At 44.3% G+C, this 10,455-nt stretch overlaps 2 non-coding genes across 2 annotated transcripts; both read right to left on the bottom strand.

Moving 5' to 3' along the window:
- Window positions 1–360: 360 nt before the first annotated feature.
- On the bottom strand, window positions 361–432 carry trnag-ccc (transfer RNA glycine (anticodon CCC)). The gene has a single exon. It is a non-coding gene; the product is annotated as a tRNA-Gly (tRNA).
- Window positions 433–9,561: 9,129 nt separating this feature from the next.
- trnar-ucu (transfer RNA arginine (anticodon UCU)) lies at window positions 9,562–9,652 on the bottom strand. Its single transcript is given in 2 exon segments — window positions 9,562–9,597; window positions 9,616–9,652. It is a non-coding gene; the product is annotated as a tRNA-Arg (tRNA).
- Window positions 9,653–10,455: the final 803 nt, after the last annotated feature.

Genomic DNA, 10,455 nt, shown 5'->3' on the forward strand with positions numbered 1-10,455 from the left:
CATGGGGATCAAATCCACAGCCTTGTTGTTATCAACACTGCGTCCTAACCAACTGAACTAAGCGGCCGATAGACAGAGCCAGGTATGGGTTTGAGCCGCACGCTGTGCGGTTTGTGTTTTATTTCTCACACTGGGTGACAGAGCGATTGTGCAAACAATGGACACATCACATCCCCGAAACATTGTTCTGATAGAAAACAGTGTGAAATAAGAACTGCGCATGGAAATGGAACGGAACCAGAAATCAGGATTTTAATCTATTAAAGTTGATCTTGAAATTCTACCATGCACGAACATTCCAAGAGAACGAACTCTCTTCTGATATAAAATCCAGGAACATGAGCTGCTGGAAAACATAACTGAGCCTGACGTGATTTGAACACACAACCTTCTGATCGGGAGTCAGACACGCTACCGTTGCGCCACAAGCTCACACATAAAGCAAAGTCTTCCATTCCTGACAGATTTACTTCTTGTTCAGATTCAGTGATTGAAATTAATTCAATCCTCATCTGACCTCCGCTCTGGAAAGGCCTGCCACCCGACCTGAACCCGACGGGACCCGACGACCTGTGTCGGGTCCGGGCCGTGTTGGGTCGCTCTTCCGGGTCTGGCTTTCGGGCTCGGGTCAGGTCGGGCCAGGTTCGGGTCGGGCTGGGTCCAGGTCGGGCTGAGTCCGTGTCGGACACACACAGTAAGTATTACATTTAACTCTGCTGGGAAGTTGAGTTTAATAAGTGTCAAAAGTTGAAAAGCCAACCTAAGCTGGGAGTCCGGGTCATCAAGGAGGGAAACTCTGAGTCTGCTCAGTGAGCAAGTGAGCATCTCTATGACGTCATTGCGCTCATGCTGCAGCTTCCTGTAGATTCGGAATCGGGAGGTAGATAAAGTGAACATTCCAGTGGTCGGGTAAGGCTCGGGTTAGTTTGGGCGTGGGAATAAATGGAGATACTCGGGCCGGGTCGGGCTCGGGTCCAATGTGGTTCTGTCAGGTTCCTGACCTGAGCAGGCCTTTACCGCTCTGTCAGTTCAGTGCCTTATTTAAACTATTACTTGGAGTTCTGTATTACAGGGTCTCGGCTGTTTAAGTGTTTCCCAGACCCACTACTCTGATTAATCAGACATTTTGCTGTTAACTGCTGCTGCTACAATTGAAATGTAAAAAAGAATTTCCAGTGACCTGCAACCAATGGACAAATACATTTCAGAAAGTTAAAGCTCATTCACCAATCCACAAATGTGTTTCTCTGCTTATATTTATAAACAACTCCTACTCTCCAGTATGAGAACTATACAATCACTCCAGTTATTTGAAAGTTAGTATAAGATGTTCCAGTTCATCAATTTTAAAACTGCAGCAGGTATTTTCCAGAAAACTTCTCTGTTGGAACCTCAGTCCCATTTAGATTGAAAGTGGACAATTAATGTATTCACTTGTTCATTGTGGACAGGTGTCTGACTTGGAATAAATCTCATTAACTTTCAATGAGGTGGCAGTATTTCTGTGCTCCCATTTTACACAGTCTGTCCTGTTCATGCACCATGTTTTTATTCTCCTCTCCCATTCTCCACAGGATACAGATTGCAAGCATCATCAATCTAGCTGTTGAAAAGCATTGGAAGAATCTGGTCACACAGGTATTGAAACATTCATTTTCTGCCATTTTCCAGGTTGGTTGCTTTAAACACAGTGCGATGTGCAATCATCTTGAAAAGAGATTCTCTTCAATATCCAATACAAACTGAATTACAAACCTGACAGACAAACACAGGAGAACAAGTGACTAGTGAACACAAACCTCATGGTGCTCATTTTCAGATTTATTGCAGTCATCCGACAAAACAAGTGCAAGAATATTCCAGTGAAATGATTTGGAAAGTAGGGGTGACTTTTGTTGGTGCCTTTCTTTGCTCTGTTGGTGAAACTTTCTTGCACCTGACTCCTGTTCATGTCTCTGTTTCCTCTATTGAATGAGGAAGGAGGGATTTGATCAGAAATCAACTGGATTGTGTACCTTTGAGAGGGGATTTCTGCACCATCAGGGCTGGAAACAGGAGTGAGTGAAAGACAATGTGTGGAGTTTGATTTTGTACAGAGGGAGAGCAAATCTAACAGGACTGTGAGATATTGGCCTGGATTTTACAGCCCCAATAGCGGTGAATTCTGAGACTTTCACTGCTATTGAGGGTCTGAACAGCACTGCAACTGCTGGTACATGCACACACTAACACCAGCATCTGGAAGCTGTGGTGGTGAGAAATGTGCTTAGAAGGAGCCTCTGATCATAATCGCACCAGCCCACTCTTTAAAGTGACAGGGACATGTAGTTCAGCAATTTGGGCTCATTGCCCACAATGTACCCTGATTTTTACCTGGGTTGGATTAAAGCCGGTACCAACAGGCTCAGGGGTGCTCGGGAAGGACTTTTCTGTTGACACAACAGCTCCACTATTCCAAGAAGACACCGGCAGCAGCAGTTGTCAACTTTCAGAGGGAGTTCAGACATTTTAAATGTTGTATTTTATTTCTTAATTGCATGTAACTTTTTAGCATCGCCTGATCAGAGTTCTTAAATTTACATCTGACTTTTTATTAACAAGATTGAAGTGCTTTTAAAAGATCTCTAAATGTATATGACTTTTTATCAAGATTTACTTGGCTTCTTTGTAAAGAATCTTGAGCAAGATTGAAGTGACTTTTAAAAACTACATCTTATCCTTTAAAATCCTGCTTCCATGTAGATGACATTGGAAGATGGCTTCAGAATAACTTAGACTATCTTTCTAACAGGTACTGCAACAGCTTAAGACCTACTTTTCTGCAAAAGCTGGTGAATTACCTTCCGGGAGCGGAGAGGAGCGGAGCGGAGCAGACCTAAATGGACCGATATGAGGAGAACGCCGAGAGCGGAGCCTATAAATCCAATCCGAGGATCGAGGCCCAGCTCTTACCTTCCAGGAGTGGAGTGGAGCTCTTCCAGTGTGCTGGAGTTTTGAAAAAAAAGAAGCCAACTGTGATGTCAGAGGAGGGCTGCAAGGTGATTGGTTGGTGAGTCACTGCTGTTAGTGTATTTAAATATCTTAAAGAAAAGGGCAAAGTTTTTTTACTTGAAAAAAAAACCTCTGCTGATAAGATGAGTACTACGAAAGTGTTTTTTTTTATTCAGTGTAGCTTATGAAGGACTTTAGATTGTAGTGGGTAGAACAAGGCCCTTAGTGTCATTAGTATTTTTTAATTAAGGGAGTAACTAATTAATCTAAGGGTAAGTCATGGCAGGAGAGCTCAGCCCCGTGATATGCTCCTCCTGCGCTATGTGGGGATTCAGGAACCCTCCCAGTCTCCATGACGACCATGTGTGCAGGAAGTGTATCCAGCTGCAGCTCCTGGCTACTCGCATTATGGAGCTTGAACTGCAGGTGGTTTCACTGTGGAGCATCCACGAAGCTGAGGGCGTCATGGATAGCATGTTTAGTGAGGTGGTCGCACTGCAGGTAATGGATGCACAGGCAGAAAAGGGATGGGTGACCACCAGATGGAATAGTAGGAGCAGGCAGGTAGTGCAGGAGTCCCCTGTGGCCATCCCCCTCTCAAACAGATACACCGCTTTGGTTCCTGTTGGGGGGAAGACCTCCCAGGGGAAAAGAGCAACAGCGCGGTCCGTGGCACCACGGAGGGCTCTGCTGCACAGCAGGGGAGGAAAAGGGGAGGAAGAGCTATTGTGATAGGGGATTCTATCATAAGTGGTGCAGATAGGCGTTTCTGTGGCCACAAACGAGACTCCAGGATGGTATGTTGCCTCCCTAATACTCGGGTCAAGGATGTTTCGGAGCAGCTGCCGGAAATTCTGAAAGGGGAGGGTGTGCAGCCAGAGATCATGGTCCATATTGGTACGAACGACATAGGCAGGAAGAGAGATGAGGTTCTGCAAAGTGAATATAGGGAGTTAGGCAGAAGGTTAAAGAGCAGGACCTCTAGGGTTATAATCTCAGGATTACTCCCTGTGACACGTGCTAGTGCGGGTCGGAATAGGAGGATTAGGCAAATGAATGCATTGCTGAAGACTGGCGTAGGCGGGAGGGCTTCAGGTACTTGGATCATTGGGATCTCTTCTGGTGCAGAGGTGACCTGTACAAGAGGGACGGGTTGCATCTGAACTGGAAGGGGACCAATATCCTTGTAGGGAGATTTTATAGTAATACTCTGGAGGGTTTAAACTAGTCTTGCAGCGGGGGTGGGACCAAAATTAGTAGGCTCTCCGATGAGATAGTTGAGGCAAATGGAGAGGTTAAAGCAAGCAAGTCCAGTAGGCAGGCCAGGCAGGGGCAGGACAGGGAGCGTGGAAGGTCTGGTGGGCTAAACCGCATTTACTTTAATGCAAGTATCCTTACAGGTAAGGCAGATGAACTCAGAGCATGGATCGGTACATGGGAATGTGGTATTGTAGCTATTACGGAAACGTGGTTGAGGGATGGGCAGGACTGGCAGCTCAATGTTCCGCGGTACCGATCCTTCCGGCGTGACAGAGGTGGAGGTAAGAGAGGAGGGGGAGTTGCACTATTGATTAGGGAGGGCATCACGGCAGTACTTAGAGAGGATATTCCGGGGTGAATGTCCAGTGAGGCCATACTGGTAGAACTTAGAAATAATAAAAGGGTGATCCCTTTGATGGGATTATACTAAAGGCCCCCCAATAGTCAGAGGGAAGTGGAGGAGCATATATGTAGGGAAATCACAGATAGGTATAGGAATTATAGGGTTGTAATAGTAGGTGATTTTAACTTCCCTAATATTGACTGGGACTGCCTTAGTGCTAAGGGATCAGATGGGGAAGAATTTGTTCAGGGAGTCCAGGATAGATTTCTGAAGCAGTACGTGTATGGCCCGACTAGAGAAGGGGCTACACTCGATCTCCTCTTAGGAAATGAGGATGGGCAGGTGGTTGATATGGCAGTGGGGGAGCACTTTGGGACCAGTGACCATAACTCTATTAGCTTCAAGATAGTTATGAAAAAGAATAGGACTGGTCCTCTGGTTGAAGTCCTAAATTGGGGGAAGGCTAATTTCCATGGCATCAGACAGGAACTCTCAAAAGTTGAATGGGAGAGGCTGTTTACAGGTAAAGGGACTTCTGGCAAGTGGGAGGCTTTTAAAAGTGAGATAGAAAGAGTTCAGGGCCAGCATGTTCCTGTTAGATGGAAGGGCAAGGCTGGCAAGTTTAGGGAATCTTGGTGGACGAGGGATATTGAGGGTCTGGTCAGGACAAAGAAGGAGGCATACGTCAGGTATAGGCAGCTGGGATCGAGCGAGTCCCTCGAGAAGTATAGGGGATATAGGAGTATACTTAAGAAGGAAATTAGGAGGGCGAAAAGGGGCCATGAGATTTCCCTGGCAGATAAGATAAAGGAGAATCCTAAAAGATTCTATAAGTGTATTAAGAGTAAAAGGGTAGCTAGGGAGAGAGTAGGTCCCCTTAAGGATCAGTGTGGCAATCTATGTGTGAAGCCACGCGAAATGGGCGAGGTCTTAAATGAATATTTCTCGTCTGTATTTACCGTGGAGAAGGTCATGGAAGCTAGTGAGTTCAAGGGAGGGAACAGCGATATCCTGCAGCATATCAACATTACAAAGGAGGAGGTGTTGGAGGTTTTGAAGCGCATTAAGGTGGATAAATCCCCAGGGCCTGATCAGATGTATGCTAGGATGCTATGGGAAGCAAGGGAGGAGATTGCTGGGGCGCTGGCAGAGATTTTTGTATCATCGTTAGCCACGGGTGAGGTACCGGAAGACTGGAGGATAGCTAATTTGTTAATTAATAAATTAAATAACAAATCATGTCGCCTCTTTCTCTTCTAAACTCTGGCGGAGACAAGCCTAGCTTGTCCAATCTTTCCTCGTAAGACAGCCCACCCATTCCATGTATTAGTCTCGTAAACGTTCTCTGTACTACCTCCAATGCATTTACATCCTTCCGCAAATAAGGAGACCAGTACAGTACTCAGTACTGCAGAAGAGGTCTCACCAATGTCCTGTATAGCTGAAGCATAATCTCCCTACTATTGTATTCAATTCCCATGGTGATAAATTATAACATTCTATTAGCTTTCCTAATTACGTGCTGGACATACATACTAACCTTTTGCAATTCATGCCCTCGGACACCCAGATCCCTCTGCATCTCAGAGCTCTGCAATCTCTCACCATTTAGATAATATGCTTTTTTATTCTTCCTGCCATAGTGGACAATTTCCGACTTTCCCACATTATACTCCATTTGCCAGGTCTTTGCCCAATCACTTAACCTATCTATATCCTTTTGTAGCCCCCTTATGTCCTCTTCACAACCTACTTTCCTACCTATCTTTGTGATCAGCAAATTTAGCAACAATACCTTCGGTCCCTTCATCTAAGTCATTTATATAAATTGTAAAAAGTTGAGGCCCCAGCATAGATCCCTGTGGCACACCACTCGTTACTTCTTGCCAACCAGAAAATGACCCATTTATGCTGGCTCTCTGTTTCCTGTCAGCTAGCCAATCTTCTATCCATGCCAATATGTTATCCCCGACACCATGAGCTTTTATTTTCTGCAATAACCTTTGATATGGCACCTTATCCTTCTGGAAATCGAAATACAATACATCCACTGGTTCCCCTTTATCCACAGCACATGTAACTCCCTCAAAGAACTCCAATAAATTGGTTAAACATGATTTCCCTTTCAAAAAACCATGTTGACTCTGCCTGATTACCTTAATTTTTTCTAAATGCCCTGCTATAACATCCTCTGTAATAGCTCCAAACATTTTCCCTCAGACAAATGTTAAGCTAACTGGCCTGTCGTTTCCTGCTTTCTGTCTGCCTCCCTTTTTGAATAAATGAGTTACATTCACTCTTTTCCAATCTAACGGAACCTTCTCGAATCTAGGGAATTTTGGAATATTAAAACCAACGCATCAACTATCTCACTAGCCAATTCAGGACCTGGCGACTTGTCAACCCGCAGCTCCAACAATTTGTTTAGTACCACTTCCCTGGTGATTGTAATTTTCTTGAGTTCCTCCATCCCTTCAATTTCCTGATATACGGCTAACACTGGGATGTTATTTGTATACTCAATAGTGAAGACCGATGCAAAGTATCTGTTCAATTCATCTGCCATCTCTTAATTATCCATTATTAATTCCCCAGACACACTTTCTATTGGACCAACAGTCGCTTTGTTAACTCTTTTCTTTTTAAAATATCTATCGAAACTCTTACTAGTTGTCTTGAAATTTCTTGCGAGCTTTCTCTCATACTCTAATTTTACCTTCCTTATCAATCTTTTAGTCATTCTTTGCTGGTTTTTTTTATATTCTGTCCAATCTTCTGACCTGCCTCCCACCTTTGCACAATTATAGGCTTTTTCTTTAAGTTTGATAGTATCTTTAACTGTTTTCGTGAACCATTGATGGTGAGTCCCACCTTTGGAACTTTTCTTTCTCGTTGAAATGTATCTATTCTGTGTATTCTGAAATTTCTCCTTAAATGTCTGCCACTGCATCTCTATTGACTTATCCCTTAACCTAATTTGCCAGTTCACTTTAGCTAGCTCTGCTTTCATGACCTTATAATTGCCCTTATTTAAATTTAAAATACTAGTCTGGGACCCACTCTCCTCTCCCTCAAACTTAATGTAAAATTCAATCATATTGTAATTGCTACTACCTAGGGGCACCTTAACTATGAGGTCATTAATTAATCCTATCTCGTTGCACAATGCCAGGTCTAGTATAGCCTGCTCTCTGGTTGGCTCCAGAATGTATTGTTCCAAGAAATTATCCCCAAAACATTCTATGTATTCCTCATCTAGGCTGCATCTGCCCATCTGAATTTTCCAATCTATATGTAGATTAAAATCCCCCATAATTATCACAGTACCTTTCTGACAAGCTGCCATTATTTCTTCCTTTATATCCCATCCGACAGTGTGGTTAATGTTAGGTGGCCTGTACACCACTCCCACAAGTGACTTCTTGCCTTTATGATTTCTCATTTGTACTCAAACTGCTTCTGCATCCTGATCTCCAGAACTCAGGTCATCCCTCTCTATTACGCTAATACCATCATTAATTAACAGAGCTACCCCGCCACCTTTTCCTAGCTTCCTGTCCTTCCAAAATGCCATGTCACCTCCAATATTCACATCCCAATCTATGTCGCCCTGCAGCCATGTCTCTGTAATGACTATCAGATCGTACTTATTTATTCTATTTGTGCTCCCAGTTCATCTGTTTTGTTTCAAATGCTCCATGCATTCAGATACAGAGCATTTAGTTTTGTCCTTTTATTATTTTTGTCACCTCTAGCCTTATCTGTCGATTTACTCTTAGATTTGTACATTCTGTCCCTTCCTGTCACAGTCTGTTTATCATTTCCCATATTTATACCTTTCTCTCTTGCCTTGTCTCTCCTCCTTGATTCACCATATCTTCCCAAATTTGATCCCTTGCCCCCACTATTCAGTTTAAAACCGTCTCTACTTCCCTCGTTATGTGGCTCGCTAGAACACCGGCACCAGCACGGTTCAGGTGTAGACAGTCCCAACGGTATAGCCACCTCTTTCCCCAGTACTGGTGCCAATGCCCCACGAACCAGAACCCACTACTACCACACCAGTCTTTCAGCCGCACATTACTTTCTCTAATCTTATTTGTCCTATGCCAATTTGCACATGGCTCAGGTAATAATCCAGAGATGATTAACTTTGAGGTTCTGCTTCTTAATTTGGTGCCTAGTTCCTCATACTGACTTTGCAGAACCTCTATCCTTGTCCTGCCTATGTCTTTGGGACCGACATAGACCACGACGACTGGATACTCCCCCTCCCATTGTATGTTTCGCTCCAGCCCTGAGCAGATGTCCTGAATCCTGGCACCGGCAGGCAACACAGCCATCTGGACTCTTGCTTTTGCTGCAGAGAACAGAGTCAATCCACCTTACTATACTGTCCCCTACTACCACTACATTCCTTTTTTCTCCCTCTTTGAGCCGCAAACACTTACTGCAGACGTGTTTGCCCTGGATCACACTGGCATCCAGGAACTCCCACATGCTGCAGCTGTGACACATCACCTGTCCTGTCATCCTTAACGTGTTTCAATTAACTACTTAAATATTTTATTCAATTATTCATTTTATTGCACATTTTATTAAACTTACCACTAGTTTGTTTACTATTTTAAACGTAAGGACTAAAATGGATCTTAATCACTTACCAGATGCGCATCAAGCAGGTCGGTTCTTCCAAACCAATCAACTACCTGCTTGCCTGTGATGTCACAGCTTACCAGATCCTCACCAAACAGCTCCTTCCACTGCACCAAAGAAAGAACCAAATCCGGCATCCTCACCCCAGCGGCTCTCTGTTTCCCTGCTCTCTCTCTCAATTGTGACGTCACTCCTCGATTTTTTTTCCCCTGCTCTGCTCCTCTCTCTCTCGCTCTGTCTCCGAGTCTGTGCTTTTGGCGCATTTCTTCATTTATTGTTCCGTTGTGCTCCTCTGTTTCTGGTCCAAAATCTGACTCTGGTGGGACTTGAACCCACAACCTTTGAACATCGTCTCAATCATTATTTAGAAGCCCAACACGCTATCCATTGCGCCACAGAGCCTCACACAATTTTGTTAACATCACTAAGGCCTTTGATCTTGTCAGCAGAGACGGCCTCTTCAAACTGCAATGGAACACAGGCTGCCCTCCTGACCTCTTGGGCATTATCTCTTCTTTCAACGAGAACATGCACAGTTCCATCAGTTACAATGGAGCAACATCAGACGTTTTCAAGATCAGCAGGGGGGTAAAGCAGGGCTGCGCGCTGGCGCCAACTCTCTTAGGAACAGAGGAACATAGGAGTAAGCATTTCAGCCCGTCGAGCCTGCTCTGTCATTCAATTCGATCATGGCTGATCACCTACCTCAAAGCCCCTTTCCCATGCTATCCCCATATCCCTTGATGTCATGAGTATCAAGATTTCTATCAATTTCTGTCTTGAACATGCTCAATGATTGAGCTGCCACAGCCCTCTGGGGCACAGTATTCCAATGATTCACCACCGTCTGAGTGAAGAAATTCCACCCATCTCAGTTTTAAATGGCCTACTCCTTATTCTGAGACGATGTCCTTTGGTTTTAGACTCACCAACCAGGGCAAACATCCTGTCTACATCCACACTGTCACGCCCTGTAAGAATTTTGTCAGTTTCAATCAGATCACCTCTCATTCTTCGAAACTTTAAGGAATACAGGCCTAGTTTCCTCATAAGACAATCCCACCATCCCAGGGATTAGTCTGGCGACATAAAAACAAGAAATGCTGGAACCACTCAGCAGGTCTGGCAGCATCTGTGAAAAGAGAAGCACAGTTAACGTTTCAGGTCAGTGACCCATCTTCGGAACTGACATATATTAGAAAAGT

Source organism: Heterodontus francisci, unplaced genomic scaffold (genome assembly GCF_036365525.1).
Source record: "Heterodontus francisci isolate sHetFra1 unplaced genomic scaffold, sHetFra1.hap1 HAP1_SCAFFOLD_59, whole genome shotgun sequence".
In the NCBI taxonomy this organism is placed as follows: domain Eukaryota; kingdom Metazoa; phylum Chordata; class Chondrichthyes; order Heterodontiformes; family Heterodontidae; genus Heterodontus; species Heterodontus francisci.